Below are 16,427 nucleotides of genomic sequence, written 5' to 3' on the forward strand. Positions count from 1 at the left end.
TTTCACCCTTTTTATTTCCGGCTTACACCAGCTAAGCTCCAAGCAGGCTTCCGGACCACACGCTACTTGTCTGTCTGTCCAGGCAGTTTGTTGGTTTTTGGGTTTTGGTGACGGAAAATGGTGTAGGACTTCCCTACCATGAGGCGTTTAAACCCTCATAGGAGCCTAAACCGGGCTCGAACCCTGTCCTACCAGCTTTAGACCGATGGCCCTAACCGGAACCACCGGGTAAAACTAATATCAAATTTTTTCAATCTTATTTTGAACGTTGTAAGGCTTCCGATTGAACACCATTGATAAACGCTGCATATCCTAGGGTTCAACATTTTTGTCTTCACCGCACTTAAAACAAACCTTGTAAATTTGTAAGAAACGTTTTATTGCGGACCGCCGGGACCCCCTTTTCATCAAAACGGCCTTTACAATTAACCAGGTTTCGTTGAATTTAAAATATAAAAAAGGGAAGGTTTTGTGCTTATATTATAATAAAATTTTTTGTGTATGCTTTGGTTTTTGTTCTTTAATTATTTTAGTGTTGTTGATTAAAAATTATTACAAGATTCTAACCTGGTTTGGGAGCCTGGGCCCGTTTCACAAAATTGTCGTACGAATGCATGCGATAAACCCGTACGAAATTACCGATCGTGCGAATGTTGCTTGAAAGTTGTACGTGTTGTCGAAAAATTATTCGACGAAAATTCTATACTGAATGTCCGTTCCCTCGTGCTGATGGCAAATCCGTGCTGAGAAATCATTCTTCCGAACCCAAGCCATGCTTTTTAAATTATTTGTCAGTTGTAACTAAAGAAACCAAAATTAGGGAAACAAGCTAGAAAGAAGAAACAAATTTGGACAAAGAGAAAAAGAAAAAATTATTGCATAAGTGATCAAAGGGTCCCTATGTTTGCAAAATCCCCAGGCCATACAAATGTCACTAAACGAGAGAATGGGCATTAAAGAAAAAAACGTCAATGCTGTTAAACGGACAAACAAAGGACAGGACAGAATTTAAAAAAAATGGCAAATGCGGTCACCTTGCCAAGAAAAAAATATCAAAGTCTAAATTATTAAAGCAACGGGGGAGGGAAAAGCCGCCCGTTATCAACACAATGAAAAAATCTTCCATGTAGGCCTGTTGCAATTGACGGAATCCTGGTGGTGTATAACAGTCTAGTGTGAATACGCCGAAGTTGTAGATGACAAACTTTGGATGAGACGATGGGTGGAAATCAGCAAACACTCTCAAGAAAAGAAGATAAAAATCGTTCTTTTACAGTTCTAGTGACGGCCCTGAAACAACTGACCCGCCTACAAATTTCGCTATTCAGCCATGAACCGTCCCCCAACAGAAACACCACCGCCCATCGACATCTTCAACTGAGAAAAATTTAAAGCGGAAAACTGAAGTTGAACATCCACTTGTTGAAATAGAAAGGCAAAGGCTAAAAGTAGATAAAGAAATATTAGAAGTACAGAAATGCTTATTGCAGGTACAGAAATGCTTATTGCAGGTTGAAAAAGAAAGATTGAAAATTGAAAAAGAGAGACTGGAAGTGGAAAAACAAAAGTTAGAGATGAAAAAATCTAATCAATAACTAAGAAAAAAGGAAACCACGAACTACGAGTGAAGTGCTGTTATTAACATTTTGAATAATTTTGTTTTGGTTTGGTGGATTTGTTTTGGTTTTGTTTGTTTGTTTGTTTTTTGTTCTGTTTTTATATGACAGAAGTAGTGACAAACTGTTTTGATATTAAAACGTAGAAATTAATGTTTTTACTCTCATGTTTAATATGCGGAAAATAAAGGAATATACCCATTCGTCTACCCATCCATCCATCCATCCATTATTCCATTCAAACATCAATCCGTCTATCAATCCACGTACATACGTGCGTATGTGTGTAGTTACATACATACATACACATACACACACACACACACACACACACACACACACAAAACATACATACATACATACATACATACAAATATATGGAAAACAGAACAACACAATAACCAAATATATACATTTAGCCTTTATGGTGCACCCAATTATTTTTCTAGGCAAACATATTTGCAATTAAGCGACGCCTAGCAGTAATTCCATCAATTTGTTCAATATTATTATTTTCATCATATCCTTCGATTGATAGATTCTCGTTTTCTTGCGGCAAAGGCATGCCATGTTTCATGCATACCATGTGTAAACATGCAGTTGCAACGATGACGTTAACACATCGATCCGGTCTGAACATTAGGTTACCACAGTTGTTCAAGCATCGGAACCTTGATGTCCATACCCCAATGCACCGTTCTACGGTGTCTCGGGTGCGCCTGTGGCTTGTATTGTACCGTTCCTAAGCTCGGGACGTTGGTTCACTGACAGGTGTCAACAACCATTTCTTCAAACAGTAGCCACTGTCGCCAAGAATGTAACATTGCCTGCCCGACCACTCTCAAATAACTGCCAAAGTTCACTTGTTGTCAGCATAAAATTATCGTGTGTACTTCCCGGCCATTTCACAACAATATTCAAGAAATTTAATTTAGCATCACACACCACTTGGACATTAATGGCGTAATATCCTTTATGACACACATACACGTGTTCATCATTGGTGGGAGACCGGATTGGAATCAAAGTTCCATCGATGGCACCGAGAACATTTGGAAAATTAGCAATTGAGTAAAAGTTTTCCTTTATTTGACGTCTAGTATCTAAATTCATAGGAAACATGATGAAGTTATTAACTTTCCGGGTTACATCACAAGCTACAGCATGTACACATCTTGACGTTGATGACTTGCTTATTCCAAGAATATCTCCAACTACAGACTGGAATGTTCCTGTAGCGAAAAAGCGAAGAGCTGCAAACACTTGAAGTGAAGTTGGCAAAGCATGGCAGCGAAGCGTTTGTCGTTTCAAATGGTCATTCAATAAGTCACACAAGTCTGTTACACATTCCCGTGAAAGTCTGTATCTCGCTATCATTTCTGTCATCAAACACATCAAAAGGGTTTGTTTGGTCTGTGAAAATTCTATTTCTTCTTATACCTCTCCTCTCGTTCTGAACACCTTCGTATGCTGCAGCCATTATTACATCTTACCGATACCAGTGAGAGTATTATTGAAATGTACGATTAAAACGTTATCCGTACGAATGGTCCTAAGCTGTCATAGGTTTACGACATTTTTTACGAATCTTCGTACTTACGAAGATTTTGAGAAACAACTAAAGTGGTCGTACGAGCATCGTACGAGTAGTTTTACTCGTACGAAGGTTTTGTGAAACAGGCCCCAGGCCTATTTTTCTACGTTTTGTGCATATTTGGCTATTAATTATCATAGGCGTCATTGCACGAGGCAGCGACCCCTTCGAATGTGGCAAAATATTCAGTTTCGACCCTTGAATATACTAAATGTTTGAAAAGTGCCATTTCATCACAAGGCTTATTTCCCTCTAATCATTTTCGTGTGATCCAAATTACCCTTATTGCTTTACTCCAGAGAAAAATTCCCAAGTTCGACCATAGTTGCCAACTTTATGTTTGATTCCAAAACTCATTGTGTATGGGTTTAATCTGAATTTGTGGCCAAAAGTTTGTTTTGAAAATAGGTTCAATTTGTTCAATAAATTGTCTAGTTTTGTTGCAGTGAAAAATCGTCGGGATGGAGAGGTTCCCAGTAACGGGGACGTTTACGTAACCTCCTAAGACGTCGCGAAGACGTGTGGATTCGCAAAAAGTGTTACATAGGTAAGGCGTCTTTGTTTGGTTTTCCAAACGTGCTGGGGACTGCAATAAGACCTGAAAAGTACTTATCCAAGACCTGTCATGGGAACGTTTTTAGGACGTTTTTAACACTCCACCAGAACGTGACGTCATACAAACGTGGTACAGACGTGTGCAGGACGTGACCCTCATCCCTCCCTCAAACATGAAAGACGTCTTCGTTGGGTCTTTGGAACGTGCTGATAACTGCAATAAAACCTTGGAAATACTTCTGCTGGACCTGTAGTGAACGTTCTTAGCACCTTACCTGAACGTGATTGTGACGCAGACGTGGTATAGACGTTGCAATCACCCCTCGATCACCAATCCAGCACGTCCTTGTCCGGTCTTTGGAGCGCACCTCTAAAATAACCATCCACCAAAATAAAGCGCACATGCAATTAAAAACAAGTATATATATATATATATATATATATATATATATATAGAGAGAGAGAGAGAGAGAGAGAGAGAGAGAGAGAGAGAGAGAGAGAGAGAGAGAGAGAGAGAGAGAGAGAGATTACATTTATCAAAATCACCTTTATTAATACAATTGTATGTATTATCATACTTCCACAATAAAATACCCTTGCCGATTCCGGCCAAACATGCAACAGTATATGCTACCGGTAAATCAATCAAATTTCCATGATGTAATGTATGTATACTCTTTGTCGGCACATTCGTGGTTATAGTCTATGAAGATTACAAACTAGTAACATTGTCAGCAAATATTGTGATGGTATCAATAGAAAATTACTTATTTCTACAATACAGGAATCTTCTATGTTGACCTGTATACAGGAATTTTCTATGTTGACCAAAAGCGTCAACCAAACAATTAAACGCAACTATACTAAATTTGTACATGAGTACAACATTCCATTTCCGACAAATTAACATAAAATCTGAAAATTACGTTATGGATAGAATATGCGTTGACATGGCAGAGTCTTCTTAAATCTCGAAGAATGTCAACAAGTCTTCTAGCCATCTTAGACGTCGCGGACCGGTAATATTTTATAATCGGCACGATCATGTTTCTAGTTTACTGTAATTGAAAACAGAACTATATTCAGAATTATTAAGCGGCCGATATACACCCTATATGCAAGGAAGTCACTGGAGCGTAAACCCCCAGTATGTATAGAAATAGATCTTGGAACCTGAAGTCTGCATCGAATGCCTCTACGGCTGAATGGATACAGCGTTGGGCTACCAATCCAAGAAGCGTGGGTTCGACTCCTGCCGCTGACAACTCTTGTCTTTATAATTTAAAGTGTCAAGAAATTTACAAGTAAAATTTCACAAGTTGATTTTCTCTCAAGGATATAATATGTAAATCTCATAAAGAGTAATAGTACTCCAGACTCTATAAGAAATGATAGACACCGGCAGAGAATATGAGAAGGGATTCTCTAAGAATATAAGTCAACGGGGCTGCACATGTATTCAGTTTCACCGTTTTAGATGTTTCGGTAGTCGAAGGGCTTGTCAAACTCGATGGTTTCGATATACTGACAGGCTCCGTTTTATCTTTTTTTATCAGTACGTACTGGAAGTCTACCTCCACTGCAGACGTTATTGCTATAGGCATTATGTCGTAACAGTTTGTCTCACATCTGTATGTTAAATATTCTTAAGCTCCACTGTAATAGTTTAGTTTTGTTTCGTCGCCTCGATCGTTTTACTGTCGTCTTAAATTACCATGATATCTTGTACAATTAGTCTAGTCTTGATATAATGATATTATGTATATTGAACTTTCCCCAACCCATGGGGGTCCAATAAAATGAAATAAATAATGTTGACCGTAAAACAAAGGAATTGTAACTGAGTGGCGTCTAAATATTTCTAAAATACTAACTATATTCTATGTTGATCAAAAGCGTCAACCAAACAATTACACGCAACTATCAATTTGTACATGTGTACAACATTCTCATTCCAACGAATTAACATCAAATCTGAAACTCATCTTAAATCCTTAATCTACTTTGCAGTGACCACTTTATGTTTTGTGTGGTACGCTCTATGTAAGTATTGTTCATTTCAGCACAGGAGTTACTCGGAATCCGACCCTGATGGCGACCTGATGCCGACCTGATGCACTGTTTCTTTTTGCCATTCTCCTCCTCACCACTTGATTGGGGACTTTTGCCCGGAGTGTTGGCAGTAGTGACTACAATGTGGGACTTAATAACTGTGGAGGTGGTACTAGTTTGACTGATGTTGGCGTTTGTAGATTTATCTTCGCTTTGTAAGCAGCACCCCCTTTAAGACCATTTGAGCGCTTAAGCACGTTACTGGCCCTGGATCTAAAGGTAGATACATTCTCTGCTGGGTATTTGCACCGCATGCTGCCTGTAAATGATAGGAAACATATTTTAATGTGCTAAAATTATATGAAAGTCTGCCAATATGAGACATACAGTTGTAGTTGTAATGTATGTACAGTAATGATGTACATTGATGCAAGGCCATTTAAAACAAGTCGATCAGAGGTAGCAAGATCCCCAATTGATTTTGATACTTACGTAGGAGGATCTTTTGGCAGTGTGAACCCATGAAGTTCTGTTTGTCCTCTGGGTCCTGTAAGAAGCTCCCTTGCTTCGTGGATCCACCACAATTAAAGTGCTGTGCAAGTTGGGGCCGCTGGATAACCTTCGATATACACTTGAGCATAATGTCATTTTCAGTCCGACCGCCTAGACTTTCGAAGAGTTCCCTCTGCAACGTCGAACTAGATCAAGTCAGTCGTCTGCGACCACATGCAAGATGTATCCCCCTAATCGTCCTAAGTTAAATCTGAGTTGTCCAACAGAAACTCATACATTCCCAAAATGTATTCTGAATTGCATTATTACATTATACAAATATACAGTTTCAATACAATTAGTACTGTCATATCACAAGAGAATACAGTGGTACCTGCTATTAAAGACCGCCCCTACTGCCAGCCAAAAGTGGTCACATATAGCAGGTGGTCTTTCATGACAGGTAAATTTAACAAAGAAATAGAGGTAATTAAGTGTTTCGAAAGGGTGGTCTTAAAAAGATATGCGGTCTCTACGGGAGGTGGTCTTTATAGCAGGTACTACTGTAAAAGGGACAAGGGCCCTATAGCTATATAGGTTTAACCAGTAAACTTGACACATGCAAATGCACAAAATCAATCTAGATCCAATTAATCTGCTCTGTGATCAACAGTTTCTGAGATATTCGATCGCGGTTTATTGGGGAGAATGCTGTGCTTCCCCTATCCGAAACTAACAGGCTGGCAATAGGCTGGTAGCAGGCTGTCAATAGGCTGGTAACAGGATGGCAACATTTTAAGGACATATTTCATGGCTGGGAACTGGCTGGCGACAAATTTTAACGGCTGTCAATAGGCCGGCGCACTTTTTTCTGAAAAAAGTGGGGGCTGCCAACAAGCTGGTAACAGGCTGTCAACAGGCTGGCGACACTTCAACTTAAACATTCACACAGAACACAGGCTGGTAATAGGCTGGCAACACTTAAACTTAGAAAAGGTAAAAAAGCAGTGGCTGGTAACAGGCTGGTAACACTTGCACTTAGAAAAATTACATGAAACCCTGGCTGGTAATTGGCTGGCGACATTTAAACTTGGAAAATTACAGGAAACATTGGCTGGTAACAGGCTGGCGACACTTGGCCTTAGAAAATTACAACAAGCATTGGCTGGTAACAGGCTGGCGACACATCAACTCATTACCATGCCAATTTTTTACCCACAATGCCGTGCTCCAGACATGGTGGTTTTATGCATTTTTAGCAAAAAGAGTTATCTTGACATACATTCCAACACTGATTCATATAAGAAACTAAAGGTGGTCTCCTGGCTGTTTCCCAGCATAGCTGCCAATAGGCTGGCAACAAGTTGGTAACAGGCTGGCAACAAGCTAGTGACAGGCTGGCGACAATATGTATGTACAACCATAGCTGGCAACAGGCTGGCGACAATATGCATGAATGTACAACCATAGCTGGCAACAGGCTGGAGACAACCACATGGTATCATATAGCTGGCAACAGGCTGGCGACATGCATATCACATCATATAGCTGGCAACAGGCTGGCGGGAACCATATGAGCTAGCTATGTAGCTGACAGAGAACCATATGAGCTAGCTATGTAGCTGACAGAGAACCATATGAGCTAGCTATGTAGCTGACAGAGAACCATATGAGCTAACTATGTAGCTGACAGAGAACCATATGAGCTAGCTATGTAGCTGACAGAGAACCATATGAGCTAGCTATGTAGCTGACAACAGGCTGACAGAGAACCATGTGAGCTAGCTATGTAGCTGACAGAGAACATGTGAGCCCTGTGTAGCTGACAGAGAACCATGTGAGCTAGCTGTGTATGACAATACCAACCATGTGAGCTATATGAAACTTTAGCTGACAGAGAACCATGTGAGCTAGCTGTGTAGCTGACAGAGAACCATGTGAGCTAGCTGTGTAGCTGACAGAGAACCATGTGAGCTAGCTGTGTAGCTGACAGAGAACCATGTGAGCTAGCTGTGTAGCTGACAGAGAACCATGTGAGCTAGCTATGTAGCTGACAGAGAACCATGTGAGCTAGCTATGTAGCTGACAGAGAACCATGTGAGCTAGCTATGTAGCTGACAGAGAACCATAGCTGGCTATGTAGCTGACAGAGAACCATGTGAGCTAGCTATGTAGCTGACAGAGAACCATGTGAGCTAGCTATGTAGCTGACAGAGAACCATGTGAGCTAGCTATGTAGCTGACAGAGAACCATGTGAGCTAGCTATGTAGCTGACAGAGAACCATGTGAGCTAGCTATGTAGCTGACAGAGAACCATGTGAGCTAGCTATGTAGCTGACAGAGAACCACGTGAGCTAGCTATGTAGCTGACAGAGAACCACGTGAGCTAGCTATGTAGCTGACAGAGAACCACGTGAGCTAGCTATGTAGCTGACAGAGAACCACGTGAGCTAGCTATGTAGCTGACAGAGAACCATATGAGCTAGCTATGTAGCTGACAACAGGCTGGCGACATATACTACATATATATAAGAGCTAGCTGGCAACAGGCTGGCGACACAAACCTTCCATATTATATAGCTGTCAATAGGCTGGCACCCCTTGGACTTATTTTTTTTTGAAAATGTAGTGGCCAAATCCAGCCTATTACCAGCCATGTGTCGCCAGCCTGATGCCAGTCTGTTGCCAGCTTGATACCAGCCTATTGCCAGCCTGATGCCAACCTATTGCCAGCCTGTTACCAGCCTCTCTAGTGGCTGCCAATAGGCTGGCATCAGGCTGGCAACAGGCTGTCAACAGACTGACATCAGGCTGGAAACAGGCTGGCATCAGGCTGGCAATACATAGCATTTTCGGTAAGGGCGCACATGTACATGTGCATTGTTCTGTATGTCAAGACACAAAGAAGGACAGCATTGACTGGCTATTTAGGTTTTCTCTTCCCAGTGTTTCCAGTTTTAAACTCCCTATTTTAATTGCATATTAAGTCAGAAAATAGCCCCAAAAGTGAAAACTTACCTAAAATTTTTATATTATAGAATGCCTTTATTTCACCGCTTTCTCCCCAATAATTCCTTTGGCCCTTTGGACCGTGATCAGGATCATTGGGAGAAAGCGGTGAAATTCAAGCGTTCTATACTACATAATCCTCGCTCCCCTTCATGGGCATGGGTAATTATTGCAGACATTTAATTTACTTCCAAAGGTAATTGAAATCAAATTCTGTGTATTTACTCACCAGGGCTTTCCTTTTGCTTTTGCTCTCTCCTAACTGGTCTTCCAGCCTCGTAAAGTCCTGGAACGTGTGTACCGGAAGCTCCACACAACACAAATTAAATTGGCGACATCATTTTCTTCATTGCCATAGTTGTTATCTTGGTCTTTCCTGACTGCTGGGTATCAGTAGAGAACAACTTTCTACCAATAAGTTGCAGTTGGGTGTCACTCCCTGATGTGTCTCCTAATTCCCCCTGTATCACTCTGGTAGCTACCACTTCCGTTCGGGGTGCCTTGGACTGAGCATCATCGGTTTCAGTTGTATTGTCCACATCAGACTGACTGTCATATTCGGCTAATTGGGTGTTTCTCGTTCTCCTTCTCTGTCCCCATCCAAGTGACGTCTCATTTCCATCTTTGCCACTGATGCACCTTCCTGCCTCGTGTGCCTTCCCATCAGACTCAGAGTCGGACATTTCTGTCTGTAGTTGTTGAGCCTCTGCCAGTGTGTCGACACTATGTGTGCAGGATATCAGCACATACGAAGCCCATGTGTCTGCTTCCAATAGAGGCGCACACGCTTTAATGGCATATTTGAAGTTTACGTGTGATGGTGGCCATCTCACAGTACCCAGGGTCCTGAGCATCCAGCTTCTGGGAATAGCTTCACTTTCAGCATTTCCAAATGTTCCTGTCCGATACCACGATGCCTTACACCACTTATTCACAAATGCACTGCCTTTTGCCTTCTCATTGGATCCCGAGAAAGGAGATTTTCCAGACTTCCCCTTTGACTTTGATGTGGACGTCATGGCACTGCAAGACATAAAAGAGACAATGTTATTAATCGATTTCAAACATTTACAATGATGTTTAACCTCATGACCTTTGACCTTCAGGGCAAGAGGTCAAATGTTGGAGTTGACCTTGACCTTCTGGCCAAAAGGCTAACGGTGCAACTATACCATGCCCCGGTCAAAGGTCACTGGGTCAAATGTCATGACTCATGAAACAAATAACGTCTTCTTGACGTCTCCAAAACGTCTTTTTAGAAATTTCGAACGTTTTCACCACCCCCTCCCCCAGGTCCTGAAAACGTTTGAAATTCTTATACATTACGTTAAGAAGACGTTTTGGAGAGGTTAAAATGAAGTCTTGGAGACGCTAAGAAGATGTTTTTGTTTTGAGACGTTCAGAAGACGTTTTGGAGATGTTCTTAAATATGTCGCATCACACATTATATCTTTCATAATTTCCACTTCATGCATGACATGCAGTATGTAAATACCAACTTTGTGCCAGAAAAAAAGGCTGACCTTAGATTTAACGATGGCGGCGATCGACTTCGAGGTCGTGGAGCATGGGAATCATTAGGTAATCCACCCCATTGTCACAAGGCAGTAGTACGACCTTATGATGTAGATCATCTTTGGTGACAATTCTAGGTGTGGCACCCTGGTTGTCAAGGTTCCGAACAAGGAAGACATTAACGAGTCTGGAAGGACAAGGCCTCTGAAAGAAGTCTTCAGTTTGATCAGCTGAGAATACAAGCACATCGTATCTGTTGTCAGTCGACGTCTTCTCTGAACCATGGCAAATTCCCGAGTATTGTCAAGGTAAAACATAGAGTCTTTCATGCTTGTGGATATATAAGGGTGAATTATTTTGCCACATTCATAGTAATGTTGCTTTGCTCTTTCTGCAAGCCTCGCACAAACCTGTGCCAGGGGATTACATGGCCCTTTCACCAACTTCTTAATAACTTGCAGGTGGTTTTCATATGGGAATGCATTGAGTTCATTTACAGACTTTTGGAACTTCTATACATCATCAGGAATATGTGACCTACAATGCACATTGTAAACAATGAAACCTGCCCCCAACAGTTGCCATGAGTCCCGGACAAATTCCAGAAGTAGTTCTCGAGCAAAGTTGAGCAGGACATTTATGCGTACATCATTATCTATGTGAAGAATATTCATAGTAACAGTGAACTAAGGATACAGCTCATACATGTCATGTGACACTATTCCTTTCAAAAATATGTACCCGGTATACAGAAGAGATGATCGCAGTTCAGTAGCCTTCCACCTGTCAAGTTCGAAAATTGTCCTTGGTTGTCTGAAAAATTCCTGAGGAAGCCTTAGCCTAAGAAGTTTGTCATTCACTTGTACCTTTTGGTTCATGGAAAGTCGACAAACACCCCTAGGTCCATTTATTAAAAAATGCAGCATTCGCTTTCAGGTTCCCAGATATACGTTATGCATTACGTCAATGACGACACCTGACAGTCCAGGTGGCCATCTATAAGTGGACAACGTTGTCCAGTTTGATGCGTATCACCATCTGCCGCATTATGGTATGCCATTGTTGCAAACCCATCATCGGTCCGAGGCTCATATACAAGGCGAGCTGGATATGTGACCTTGTTCTCTGTGTATACCCCCTTGGCCTTGCAACGTTCGCACGCATAATAACCTGTGTGGCCCTTTGTGCATTTGAGCAGGGAACGTGCTGGGGCATCACAGACCCAACATCGTAATCTAATGTTATAACGATTCCCTTGGTAGCTCAGTCCCAGTTGACACAGTTGCTGATATTCCTCAATGAAGTCTTCTAAATAGTCACTGATGTTGTCTGGTTTCTTCTCGCCATAGTATAGAGCTACAACGAATGGATTACACCTTCCAACACGACATAACAAAGGCCAAAATTGGCCACTGCTCGACTTATACAACAGTACTCCATCCATGTTGACATTGAATGATATAGTATTGTCAGCTGGCACAAATGTTGGGTTATTCTGTAAGAAATCTACCAATCCTGTTTCTAGTCCAAAGTACTTGTAACGTCCACCACACTTGTCGACAATACCCCTGAGTCTACGTTGTGTTCTTAAAAGGGCACGTCTGTCTTTGGGGAGCCCCTGGACACCAGTACTTTTGAAAAGTTGTAAAAGCTCTGCAGTAGCTTGTACCGATAGTGCATGCTTGGTTACATACAAAGCTAGTCGTTCCCTTAAAGTTAGTCCCCCATCATCTCCTTCATTGTCACTCCTACCACTAACTGATTCTGATGGGTCCGATGATGAAATAGGTCTTCCCTGAAATGTGTGATCAGTTTCAGGATCTGTACGCTCATCCTCAGAATGTGCATTTATAGCAGCATTGTCAGAGAAACTTTCAAAGTTCACACTTGTATCATCAGACAGTACAACATCGCCACGTTGTGGTCCATACAACATACGCCTTCCACGCATATGCCTCTCTGCTTGTCGCCGCAACTTCTTAATAGGTGATGCACGAGGCTGAGATCTAGCTTCAGGCTCGCCTTCGTGTTCTTCAATAACCATGTCAGAATTGCTTGGGGATGATGATGAATGACCTCTGGGCGCTGTGCCTGAATTCTCTGCCATCACCTGTACAGGTACCATGGGTGGAGGAGGGTTCAGCGAGTCATCATCAGATGAAGTGGTAGCACCCTGTGCCGCCATTAGTACTATACGTCTCATCTCCCTATTTACACGCCTTCTTCTACGTGCCTCCTGTGCTCGGGATTTCGGGGGCATAGTTATCTGCAAGTGTCCAAAAGTCGATCATATAGTCAGTGCTTGTATATACCACGATTAAATCGTACAGTGCTTTGATGATGTAGGGGAGAGCCGGGTAAATTCGGCCGGCAGATAAATTCGGCCAGCGTAATTTCTCGAGATCGCTATCCACGATAGGTGGCGCGCATGTTCATCCATCAGCGTGCAGATGAGGGTCGATACATCCAGCATAAGTAGTATATACCCAGTGACGTATATTTAATATAATACTTAGGGCCACCAATATAATTCCATTCAACATAAAAAATGGGGTAATTTGCATAAATGTGACGTAGTTTTAGCCGAATTTGTGAGATGGCACATTAGATATTCTATTTGGTGTTGCACAAATCCATGGTTGCACCAAAGAATATTTCTGTCATGAAAGTATTTTCAAGACTTATTTCACACGGTGCGGGAACTCGTGACAAATTACTACTGAGTATTCTTCTATTTCTTTGTAAAGTATACCTGCTCACGATCATGCATAATTTGGCACACTTTACAAAAAAATAGAAGAAGACTCGGTAGTAATTTGTCACGAGTTCCCGCACCGTGTTTCACAGGCCTAAGCCTAAATTTGCATGTAGACCTACCACTCTAGGTTCATCCCTTAACAGCTGGCTGGATCCAGTTAAGCCCAATGCTTTGTCTAATCATTGTTAGTTTATGCTTTTGAGAAGGTATTTTCATTCACGTAAGTAGATCTAAAATTAAACTGGTCTAGGTTTTATTAATATATGGGCTTCATTAATTTGCATTCCTAAGTAACAAAAACGGTGCAAAATATCCCATTATGGCATAAAATGAGTTAGGCCTAGGCTTGCATGTGGAGACCCATTAGCCTAAACAGTTTGAATAAAAGTCCCAGGTGAAAACTACCAGAATAATATGCCCATACTCAACAGCTTTCTTCGGCGCGTTCTGGAGCACTTTAATAGCGCCCATATAGCGCCGAGGAAAGCTGTTGACTCTGTCCAATAATATGATCGTTTTCAAAAGGGTTAATGACAAGATTCCCGACTTTTTACCATGGCCTTTCAATGTTTTACCGCCAATTTAAATCCAAATAAAAATACATTAATTCAAGACACTTGTTTCAGTCTTAGCCTTTAGAATTAATTTCGTTGAAAGGCGTATTGAAGACGTCTTCCAAACGTATTGGTGACGTCTTCAATTATTTTCTCTAAAAATGCTTATAAATGTATACCAAGCCCTTAATCTGCAACAACTGCAGGACGTTCAAAGCCGTTCATGCTGTGGCGACGTCTGCCACAGGTTTTCCAAACATTTGCGAGACGGCTCCAGCACGTCTCCAACGTTCCGAACACGTCTCCAATGTTAATACGCCTTGCTCATTGTGGCGGGAAAATGGGTGGTGGAAATTACACTTTTCATATCAAGATTTCGAGCGACAGACAGGAGAACAATGTGCCATTCATCGTTATGGACGTTCTATCATCACTCGGACGTAATCCTCACTCATAAAATATACTTATCACTTCATACTTACTCAGTTTTGGCTCAAATCCCCACCAACAAAATGTCTTTCCACAAACAAACTTTCCCTGAAGATGGCGACTGCAATACCCGGATGTAAGTCATGTGATACCGTAATATATCGAAAGACGTATTGAAGACGTCTTCCAAACGTATTGGTGACGTCTTCAATTTCTCCTCCCATTTCTCCATTAAGTGTTCAAATGGTCTTGTACCAAGACGTTTTGCAGACGTGTTGTAAACGTCGGCCTTTTGTATTGAAGACGTCTTCCAAACGTATTGGTGACGTCTTTAATTTCTCCTCCCATTTCTCCATTAGTTGTTCAAGTGGTCTTTGTACCAAGACGTTTTCCAGACGTGTTGTAAACGTCGGCTTTTTGTGAAACGTCTCTAAGACGTGTCGCAGACATCTTGCAAACCGAAACGCATATAAGACGTCCCCGTCACCAAGACCAATGGTTCACTGAACCGGCCTCGGTGGCGTAGTGGTTAAGCCATCGGACTACAGGCTGGTAGGTACAGGTTCGCAGCCCGGTACCGACTCCAACCCAGAGCGAGTTCTTAAGGGTTCAATGGGTAGGTGTAAGGCCACTACACCCTCTTCTCTCTCACTAACTACTAACCAACTAACAATTAACCTACTGTCCTGGACAGACAGCCCAGATAGCTGAGGTGTGTGCCCAGGACAGCGTGCTTGAACCTTAATTGGATATAAGCACGAAAATAAGTTGAAATGAAGGTTCACTGATACCAGTCGTGGCCGGAACGAGAAATAGCCCGAGGGGCCCACCGACATGGTTCGATCCCAGACCGACTGCGCATCAAGCGAGAGCTTTACCACTGGGCTACGTCCCGTCCCCAAACTATGGAATAGCGTCAACTATCATGTTGGTCAATTGTGCACCGTATTTTGTATAATAATATGGATGATGTTATATACGACGTAATGGTCATGAACCGTATTTTGTAGATATAGCCTCCAAATACAAATCTACACCTCAGGGTTTCTGCCAGAAGGTAAAATGGTTATGGCGCCATACCCAATTTTGTTTTTACAGATTTAGGTGGGTTTTATTTAACCTTTTAAATTTTTTTTATTACTGTATGATTATCTTAACCCTATCCAAAAATTTAACCAATTTCCTCACCCCCCCCCCCCCCCCCCCCCCTCCCACCCCACCCCACCCCCTGTTGATTGTGGTTGTATTCAATTCCATAGCGCCATACTCCAAAATGTCTTTCCGGCAAAAACACTGCACCTCGTCGTGAATTCTCAACAGAATCAAAATAGCAGTATACCGGCAACACCTGTACTTCTATTCACATTTTCCAGAAAACAGACAACTTAAACTTGAAATTATCACTTTATTTTATTTTATTTTTCATTTTCATTTTTTTATTTGATCTTACATTCACGTATAACAAAAAATGAACAATTATTAAAATTAAAGATATTAATTGAAAACAAATAAGTAATACATTTTAAAAAGTATACAACAAACAGAAATAACAACAGCAACAACAAACCTTACAACAGCCGGTATTTACATGTAAGTATAGGAGCCAATTTCATTTAACACCTGCTAAGAAATTGCATGAATTTAACTAAATACTTCTTATTTTTGTAAACATATTTATTCTATTCACAAGCGTAAAATAAGACAATGATGCGCGATCGATCTAGGATCGATTCCCGTCGGTGGGCTCATTTGGCTATTTATCGTTCCAGCCAGTTTTCCACAACTTGTGTAACAAAGGCCGTGGTATGTACTATCCTGTCTGTGGGATGGTGCATATCAAAAAGTAGCTCAT

The 16,427-nt window shown here is 41.5% G+C and overlaps 1 protein-coding gene across 1 annotated transcript in view; it reads left to right on the top strand.

Moving 5' to 3' along the window:
- The window catches only part of LOC121373734 (balbiani ring protein 3-like), a 242,574-nt gene that overhangs the window by 35,905 nt on the left and 190,242 nt on the right, over positions 1-16,427 (top strand). The window lies entirely within an intron of this gene.

This window comes from Gigantopelta aegis, chromosome 5 (assembly GCF_016097555.1).
Source record: "Gigantopelta aegis isolate Gae_Host chromosome 5, Gae_host_genome, whole genome shotgun sequence".
Classification (NCBI taxonomy): Eukaryota; Metazoa; Mollusca; class Gastropoda; order Neomphalida; family Peltospiridae; genus Gigantopelta; species Gigantopelta aegis.